Source organism: Zea mays, chromosome 1 (genome assembly GCF_902167145.1).
Source record: "Zea mays cultivar B73 chromosome 1, Zm-B73-REFERENCE-NAM-5.0, whole genome shotgun sequence".
In the NCBI taxonomy this organism is placed as follows: Eukaryota; Viridiplantae; Streptophyta; class Magnoliopsida; order Poales; family Poaceae; genus Zea; species Zea mays.
The window spans coordinates 151,957,921-151,966,926 of NC_050096.1; positions in this window are offsets into that span (position 1 = coordinate 151,957,921).

Sequence of the window (9,006 nt, forward strand, 5' to 3'; positions counted from 1 at the left end):
ACAAGTTTGGGCCGCTTAGAGAGGCGCAACACCCTACTTCCTGTTGTGGATCTTTTATGTGGTGGGTTACAGGGGAGTTCTCTAGTATGAGGGATGCTAGAGAGCTGAGTAGACGGCTAATGAGTGAGTTGTTGTTTGATGGGGTGCCCCCTAGGCCTTATATACTCGACCGTGGGGCGTTACACGCGGATATGATAACAACATGCACCTAAGTAATAGTGAACTGACTGAGCTTATCTTCCTATAATCCTGCCGACTTATCATCATTCAGTTCCGACGTCTGAGGGCGCAGCGCGGGAGAATCGAATCACTGCTGTGGATAACGTTTGAATTCAGTGAGCCGCACGGGCTCGAGTCGATCCGATCTTATGTCGATCCATTCTGCCAGACATTCCTCCCCTGGCCCACGAAGGGATGGCCCTGTGAAATAATGGGCCCAAGGCCTTTCGCGAGGCCTTCTTGCCTTCTAGTGGACCCGGGGGATATCTGTCCCCCACAGAAGCTACCTGGGAAAGAGAAGAAGAATTGCGAGTAGAGTTTCCCAATCTTTTCATTAGTTCATCTTAATCTTAAGGTCGAGATTTCTTTTAAGTGGTAGGATTTGTAATACCGAAAAGACTAGAGTCTATAAAAATATACATACGTCTGAAAGGGATAGGGCTTCACCAGAGCCGTTGATCAAGTGATCTACGGCCCGGATCTGTTCCCGAACCGGTACAGCCTAACATCCGCTGGATCTTGGATCTACGGCTGATAACCATCAGAATGAATCGGTATGCTTTAATCTAATAAGGGTTGTTACCCACGAGATCGATTACCAGCCCTCCATCCGAGATCGACGGCCAGAAACATCCTCCTCCCTCACGACCAAACGGAGTGGCGGCGCTGCCTCTGCTCCCGTCGGAGACCTCACCGGAGTACTACGCTCCCCCCTCCCTCGATGCCTCAAACCATGGTGTTGACACCTTTTTGGGGCGCCAATTACTCAATACGAACCAGCAGCGGTACTCTCTACACAGGGGCGGACGGTCCACGGCCAGGGGTCGAACGGTCTGCGGCCTGGTGCGAAGCTAGGATTTCCTGCCTGACGGCCAGACGGTCAGCGCCCTAGGGTCGGACGGTCCGCACGTGTGCAGGGGCGGCGGAAGATCACTGGCGGCGCCTGAATCTCGCTCCCGGGAGGGACCCCGTCGGGGAGGAGAGATCCTAGGAGTTGTCTAGGCTCGGCAGGCCGACCTAGACTCCTCTAATCGACGTAGAGTCGAAGAGAAGCGGAGAATTTGGGGATCTAGAGGCTAAACTAGAACTAGACTAGAACTACTCCTAGGAAATAAATGCGAAATAGAAGTGTTATTGATTCGATTGATAATTACAAATCGGCTGTATACCTCTCTATTTATAGAGGGGTCTGGGCCCTTTACAATCTAATTTCCGAGTTAATTCCGCGAATCTAGCTAACAACCGTAGCACAAAACTTGGAACCCTAAACTACTCTATGCGCGCGCGGACCGTCCGGCCCACAGGCGCGGACCATCCGGACCGCGGACCGTCCAGCCTCAGGGCCGAATAGTCCGCCGCTCATTTCAGTGCTCAACATATGCCCCCTGCCTTTTGGTGGAGCTGAGCAAACCAAAAGCAACTAACTCAATGTGATTACATCGGTTCTTTTAGGCATCTTGCCACATGCTAGGATGGTACTGTTTGAGGAAACACCCATTCAAAGCCTTGGGTAAATCTTTGCCTTGTAATGTTTGTAGTAAATAGGCGTTACCAGACATTACCTGTTTTACTTTATAAGGACCCTCCCAGCTTGGCAACCATTTCCCAAACTTCCGGTCTTTATTCCTTAGGGGCAGGATGGTCTTCCACACCAGGTCCCCTACTTGAAATGACTTTGCTTAGACCTTCTTGTTGTAGGCCCTGGCTACCATGATCTTGTCCTTTTCTATTGCTCCCAAAGCTATCACCCTCTTGTCGGTCACCTCATCAATATTATCCATCATTAAATTATAATAATCAATGACGGTTAGATCATTTTGTCTGGCGATCCTGACAGCATTCAAACTTATTTCCATAGGCAATACTGCTTCCTGCCCATAGACCAGCTCAAAAGGAGATACTTTAGTAGCACTATGTTTAGATATTTTGTGAGCCCATAAAGCTTCGAACAAAATCTTATGCCAATGCTTAGGATTATCGGATATCTTCTTTTTTATCAAGTTAATCAATGTCCTATTACTAGACTCGGCCTGTCCATTGGCCTGAGCATAATATGGAGATGAATTAAGCAACTTAATTCTATATAACTCAGCAAATTCATGTACCTCCTTTGACATAAAAGAACTTCCTTGATCTGTAGTCAAGGTCTGGGGAATGTCGAATCTATGAATAATATGCTCAGTTATGAACTCAATTACCTCCTTGTGTGTCATGTTCTTCAGAGCAATGGCTTCAGTCCATTTGGTAAAGTAGTCAGTGGCAACTAACACGAACTGATGCCCCTTTGATGATGAAGGATGAATTTCTCCTATAAAGTCTAATCCCCATCCTCTGAAAGGCCAAGGCTTGATGATAGGATGTAATTCGGCTGCAGGGACCAACTATAGATCACCGAATTTTTGACACACTTGGCATCCTTTGTAGTACTTGAAACAATCAGCTATCATATTAGGCCAATAAAAACCAGACCTTCGCAACAACCACTTCATCTTTGGAGCCAATTGATGGGTACCACAAATTCCTTCATGTACTTCGGCCATGGCTAATATAGCATCATCTGGGCCCAAGCACTTAAGCAGGACGTCGTTGACTGTTCGGCGTATAGTTCATCACTCATCAAAACATACTTGAAAGTTGTACACCGAATGTTCTTATCTGTCCTGATATTGGGATTTCATAAATAATTAATTATGGGTGTTGTTGGGGGCCTTCGTCTTCCGAAGGTCCTCAAAAACATGATTTAACAATGTTTCTGGAGTATAATACATGAACAGGTACCTACAGACTCGGATCAGAACCACAGTGTGAAGAAGCACAAAGAATATGAAGGTTGGCGCAGAGCCGAAGCTATGCGCAGGGGAGCTTCGGCATGATAGCAAAAAAGGAAACCGACTTAAAAGGGAAAAGGCTATTTAGACCTCGATGGATTACTATAGAGTCATTAGCAAATGTAAAGGGTATGGGTGTAATTTTACATGGGTTGTGTCCCGTACCTATAAATAGATGAACAGTGCTCCTGTACTATTCACGTTGACTGGTCATTCTGCTTTTGTGTCACGCTTGTACTTTTACCTTCTTTCAAGCCGAAGGTACATTTGTAATTTGATGTCATTTCTATTTTTCCGTAATAATAAAATAGAAATGAGTTGATAATAATATATAATTGTTCATGTTATCTTTTATATTTCATATGATTCTCTCTTCATTATTATATGTTGCGCTTATGAAGGTACGCCCTTCATAACCTTCGTCCGAAAATCATTATATCCCAAGGGAAATAATGCTTCAAAGGACGAAGGACTTTAACGTTTAACATTTTTTGTTGCCTTGTTCTTAACTCATAGCATTTGAGAACAAGTCTCCAACATTGGCGCCCACCTCCGGTGAATCCTTTTCGACCACCTTTGGCAAGCATTGACCTTTGTCATGCCACCGAAGAAAGCTTCAGCGACAGGGGCTGCCGCTCTGCAGCCGCTGGACCCAAATCAGGAGACCCTTTCTCTTCGAGAGGCCCGAAGCCAGAAGAGGAAGGCCACCAGTCCAACACCCCAAGAGGACGAGTTGGACCAAGAAATCAGAAATATGGAGATGCTTCATCAGCAAGTGCAAAAGAAGAAGGAGAAGATGGCTCGACTAGCTGACCTACAAAGGCAGATTGACGAAGCCACTGAAGAAGTACGTCACCTTGCTCAAGACGAGCAAGACCGAAGGCCCCAGCACAGGGAGCTTCATCAAGAGGGCTTGTTCAACGACGATGGATGGTATGATGATTTTAATCATGATACCTTTACTTTTGATGATGCTTCTCCCCTGGCAGCAGAACTGCAGGCCATCCCGTGGCCCCCATCATACAAGCCACCTCAGCTTCCAATGTATGATGGGCATTCAGACCCGAAGCAGTTTTTGATGAGTTATGAAGCAACCATATCTTCATATGGAGGCAATGCAGCTGTCATGGCCAAATCTTTCGTCATGGCAGTTAAGAATATGGCCCAGACATAGTATTCTTCTCTTCGGCCAGGAACTATCACTTCATGGCAGAAGCTCAAAGACATGCTGGTGACAAGCTTCCAGGGCTTCCAGACGAAGCTAGTCATAACTCAGGCTCTGTTTCAATGCACGCAAGATCATGAGGAGTATCTCCAGGCATATGTCCGAAGGTTCTTGCGTTTGAGAGCACAAGCGCCTACAGTGCCCAATGAAATTGTCATTGAGGCCATGATCAAGGGGCTTCGTCCAGGACCTACTGCCCAGTATTTTGCTAGAAAGTCCCCACAAACTTTGGAGAAGCTGCTTCAAAAGATGGATGAATACATCCGCGCTGATAATGACTTTCGTCAAAGAAGGGAGGAAGCCTACAGGTTCTCTGAGATGACCAGGGGCTTCAGAGGGAGAATCCACCCAAGGCACGTCAGATCAATCCACTCCACCGAGAATGACGACAGAGGAAGTCAGCAACGGAGTCCACAATATTCCTCGCAAGCTTCGGGGCAGCAACAAAGCTATCTTCGGCCGCCAGCTCCAAGGGGCAGAGGCGCCAGGGGCTTTGGAGGAAGGTTTGGGGATCAACCCAGGAAAATTTATTGCTTATTCTGTGGTGAGGACAAGGGCCATACTACAAGGATGTGCCATGTCACCATTCAGAAACAGAAGGAAATAGCAGAAGCTGCAGCTCAGCAGAACTAGCCGAAGCAGGTCATGCATACTGCTTCATATCACTCACCCTACATACCAGAGTATGTGGGTAACTATCCTGCAGCGTCTGTTGCTTTGGCTATTCAGCCACAGGCATCCTGGCCACAGCCTCCACCTCCGCCACCACTACAACCTGCATATTGACGCGACCAACAGCCAAAAGGGAGTCAACAGACCCATCAGCAGAGAGACTTCAGGGAGGTGTCCGAAGCTCGCACATTCAACAGTACTGTGCCAGAGTCGAAGCATATCTACTAAGAGATATCCTACCCTGAATCGGTTTTTACATTCATTGTCATTTTCTTTCTTACTAAGGAACAATTATTGAAAACCTAGTTTTCTTGTCGTTTTCAATTCCTTGTAATAACTTCGTTTTTGCCATAGTGAAAATATATCTTCTCCACAGACTTACGGAGTCCAGAAAGTCGCTGAAGCACAAAAGGTCGTTTTTAAGAGTCACAAGTATCTCCGAAGCTACAAAAAGTCGTTCTACGAAACGTAGCGTAAGTTTGCCGAAGTCGTTCTACGGAACGCAGCGTAAGTTTGACGAAGCTACAAAAAGTTGTTCCTAAGGGAGCGCAGTGTAAGTTTTCTACTCAAAAGTCGTTCCAAAGGGAATGCAGAGCCAAATACCGCTGAAATATAAGGCGCAGCACGAAAAGTCAACGTGAATACCGCCGAAATAGAAGGCGAAGAAGTTCAAAAGACGTTCCTAAGGGAATGCAGAACTTACAGCGAAAAGTCAGCGCTGATACACCGAAAAATAAACGGTGAAGCCGAAAAATAAACGGCAAAGAGATTGTGTATTCCAATATGGGGATGTGAGTGTGTGTCTTCGGCACAAAGTATCATTTTCGCATAGCATAACATCATCACATCATTTCGCATAACATAACATCATACATCATATTGCATCAATGGCACAAGAAGGGGATACAATGTTGACCTTCGGAGAATGCTTCGAAAAAGTGAAATTGTGCTAAGGCACAAAATAAGTTTTGAAGAGATACAGCTTTATCAGCTCTGAAGTCGAGGAAAAAGTCTATTATTGACGAAGTATTGGTGTTATGGCGACGCTTGGAGCATTTTTTATGAAGCACTCTGATATCAAGGAAGAAAGTCTATTACTGACGAAGCATTAATGTTTCTGCGACGATTGGAGGATTTTTCACGAAGCATAAAAACTCTTCTTTACGAAGCATGAAAAGCAGGGAAGGTGTTTTTTCGCCGAAGGCTCAAAAACGGTATGTACAATAAAAATTTCATGCATCGCAAAGAAATGGATTACAAAGCCATTTACACATTACATTAAGAACTCATGAGTACCAAATATTACAAGCATAGTCCAGCAAATGTTACATTAATATTCTGGCAATATTTTTACAATATCTATTCTTCTTCTTTCAAAACTTTGTCTGCAGCTTCGGTCAGCAGTTGAGTAACGACTTCGTCCATAATGGTTTCAGCCATGCTAATAATTTTTGATGATTCTTTTGCCTCTGCTTCGGCTAGTGGTTCGAAGGGCTCTGGGGGAGGAGATAGGTCAGCTGCGTTAGAAAATGTAAATTATTTCGAAGTCGCAAAAGTAAACATCAAAAGTAAAAATCGTTAAGTAATACCTATTCATCTCTCAAGCTCCGCAGCCTTTTCAGTTGTTTTTGTCGCTTCTCTAGTGTCGTGAGTATCTTTTCACTTTTCTTTATTATTTTGTGAGCCATCCCTCGACCGCCATTCTCCCAAATGTCAGTGAAAAATTTTCCGCCTATTAAGCTTGCCTTGGTCGAGGGATCCTTCGTATCATCAATGGAGAAAGCAGCTTCGGCTTGGGCCAAAGTTTTAACATGTTCACACCCTGCTTTCTCCAAAATAGCTGCAACTCCCCTCGCGCTAGAGAAGGCGCAGACGTCCCCACGACCACTCAAAACTTCCTCAAAAGCTTCGGCTTCGCTGCTGATCCATTCAATTGGGCCCTCAGTATCGCTTCTTATGAAGTTGTCCTTGCTTGAATATGCGCCAACGCTGGCGAAGCTAGTTTTTATTTTCTTCACGTAGTCCATAGATTTTTCAAAGCATCTTTCCTTGGATATGCGAAGTTCTTCAACATTCTTCTCTAAATGATTTGTCCATTGTTCGCTAATTCCTCGTTTGGCTTCTGCAACTGCGCACTTCTCTTTAGCTTCGGCCAGTTGCTTCCGAAGGTTTTCGATCTCAATTTTTTAAGCTTCAGATTGAGTTTTAAAGTTAGCTTCATCCTTCTTTACTTTATCCACCAATGTAAGCAGAATTTTATCTTTTTCCAAAGCTTCGTTCCTCAGCTTAATAACCTCTGTTTGAAGGTTGTTGAAAGCAATAGTGTAGCTCTCGTCTTCAGCGTTCTTTTGCGCTCTCAAGGCGTTGCTAAGTATTAAACCCTATATGAAAAGAATTAGTATAAGAGCAAAAGAATAATTCAAAATTTATAAACTTCCAAATATACAATTTTCGTACCTTCAGACTGTTATATGTGAGGCTATCTGCAAGATCATCCTTTGTCATAGCGCAGAGGCCAGCTTCAAGCTTCGGGAACCCCATACTTCTAGCCATCTCTCGGCAGACAGATAATTCTTTGTTGTCTGGGAGGCAGTATAAGAAGTCATCTTCGTCTGTGCCATTGAACACTACGGCCCCTTTCGGATACTTTAGTTCTCGGGCATAGTGTTTAGCTTCAAAAATCTCTTCTTCAGATAATCTTTTTCCCGAAGCGTGTCGTACAATATAATCAAGTACTTCGGAAGATGCTTCGGGAGTAGAAGTGATAGTTTTTTCAGGCAGAATTTGTTTTGCAGCTTCTTTTTTCGTTTCCTTTTCTCCGGTTTCCAAGGATTTCTCCTTGGCAGGCTCTGAAGGCCCAGCTTCGGTCTCGGCCTGGCTCTTTGCAGCTTCGACTTCGGTTAGTTTTGTCTCAGTCTGCGTTTTTGAAGCTTCGGTAGTTTTCCCTGGAGTAGAGCTTGAAGTCTTTATCATCTCCAGCACATCTAGTACGTTGACCATCCTTTTCCTCTTGGGGGTCGCTGTAAGATCTTTTTGTGCCTTCGGCACTGTCATTTCTGCCGAAGGGCTTATAACTTCTAATATCTTTGTTCTTTCGACCTCTATCTCTTCAATATTATCGGCCTTCGGCTTAGCTAATTTGGCTGAGGATGCCTTCGGCATTGCAGCCGGCTCTTCAATCTTCTGCGTAAGCGCAGGTTCTTTGGCTTCAGTAGCCGAAGAGGTCTCACCGCCAAATTCGGGCACTGTGGCCGGTTCAATATAGCGCGGTCGGTGAGTAAGAACCTTCACCTTTCTCCTCTTCGGCGCGGGCTCACTCAGAGCAGCTGAAGTAACATCCTTCCCAAAAGTTGCACTCTTTCTCTTCTGCCCCCTTGGCGGGTAGCGGTAGTCAGGATACATAAATCCAATAGCATCAAAAACTCTATTTAGCCTCTTCTTTTTCCGGCTCCCGAAGGCCGCAGATAACGCATTATCTTCCGCTTTGGAGTACGGCCCAAGCAGTTCATCACTTGTAGCTTCGATACATTTCAGCCAGTCATCATTTGGCTCATCAAATTTATCTCCATATCTGAAGGTGTATTTCAGTCGAACCAGCTCTCCTTCGCCAGTCTTAGTGACAGTCTCCTTTGGCATTTCCCACTTCTCTACAAGTGGTCATACTCTGAAGGCTATATGCTCCTGGATTAGATCCCTTGTCCCGATGAAAGCGCAAACCGTGCTGAAGGCCCTTCGGCATCCTTCGGCTGCCTCATCAATCTCTACCTTCGGTTTTCGGAGGCTGAAACGCTGCCAGATGGGGCGTATGATGATCTCTTTAATGTCTTCTCGTGCCTTTAAATCATTTTTCACATAGAACCATTCTTTCATCCAGTCCCAAGGCCATCTCTTCCGAAAAGTTGGCACTGGGCAGCTTGAGCCAGAACGAGCAACAAAGCTATAACAACCAAAATTGTTATGATACTGCTCTTTACCCCAGGGCTTCGTCTCATATAAAAGTTTGTGCATACTGCAGAAACTTTTTGCACTTGGCTCCAAGCCCTGACTCCTCACGACCCAGAT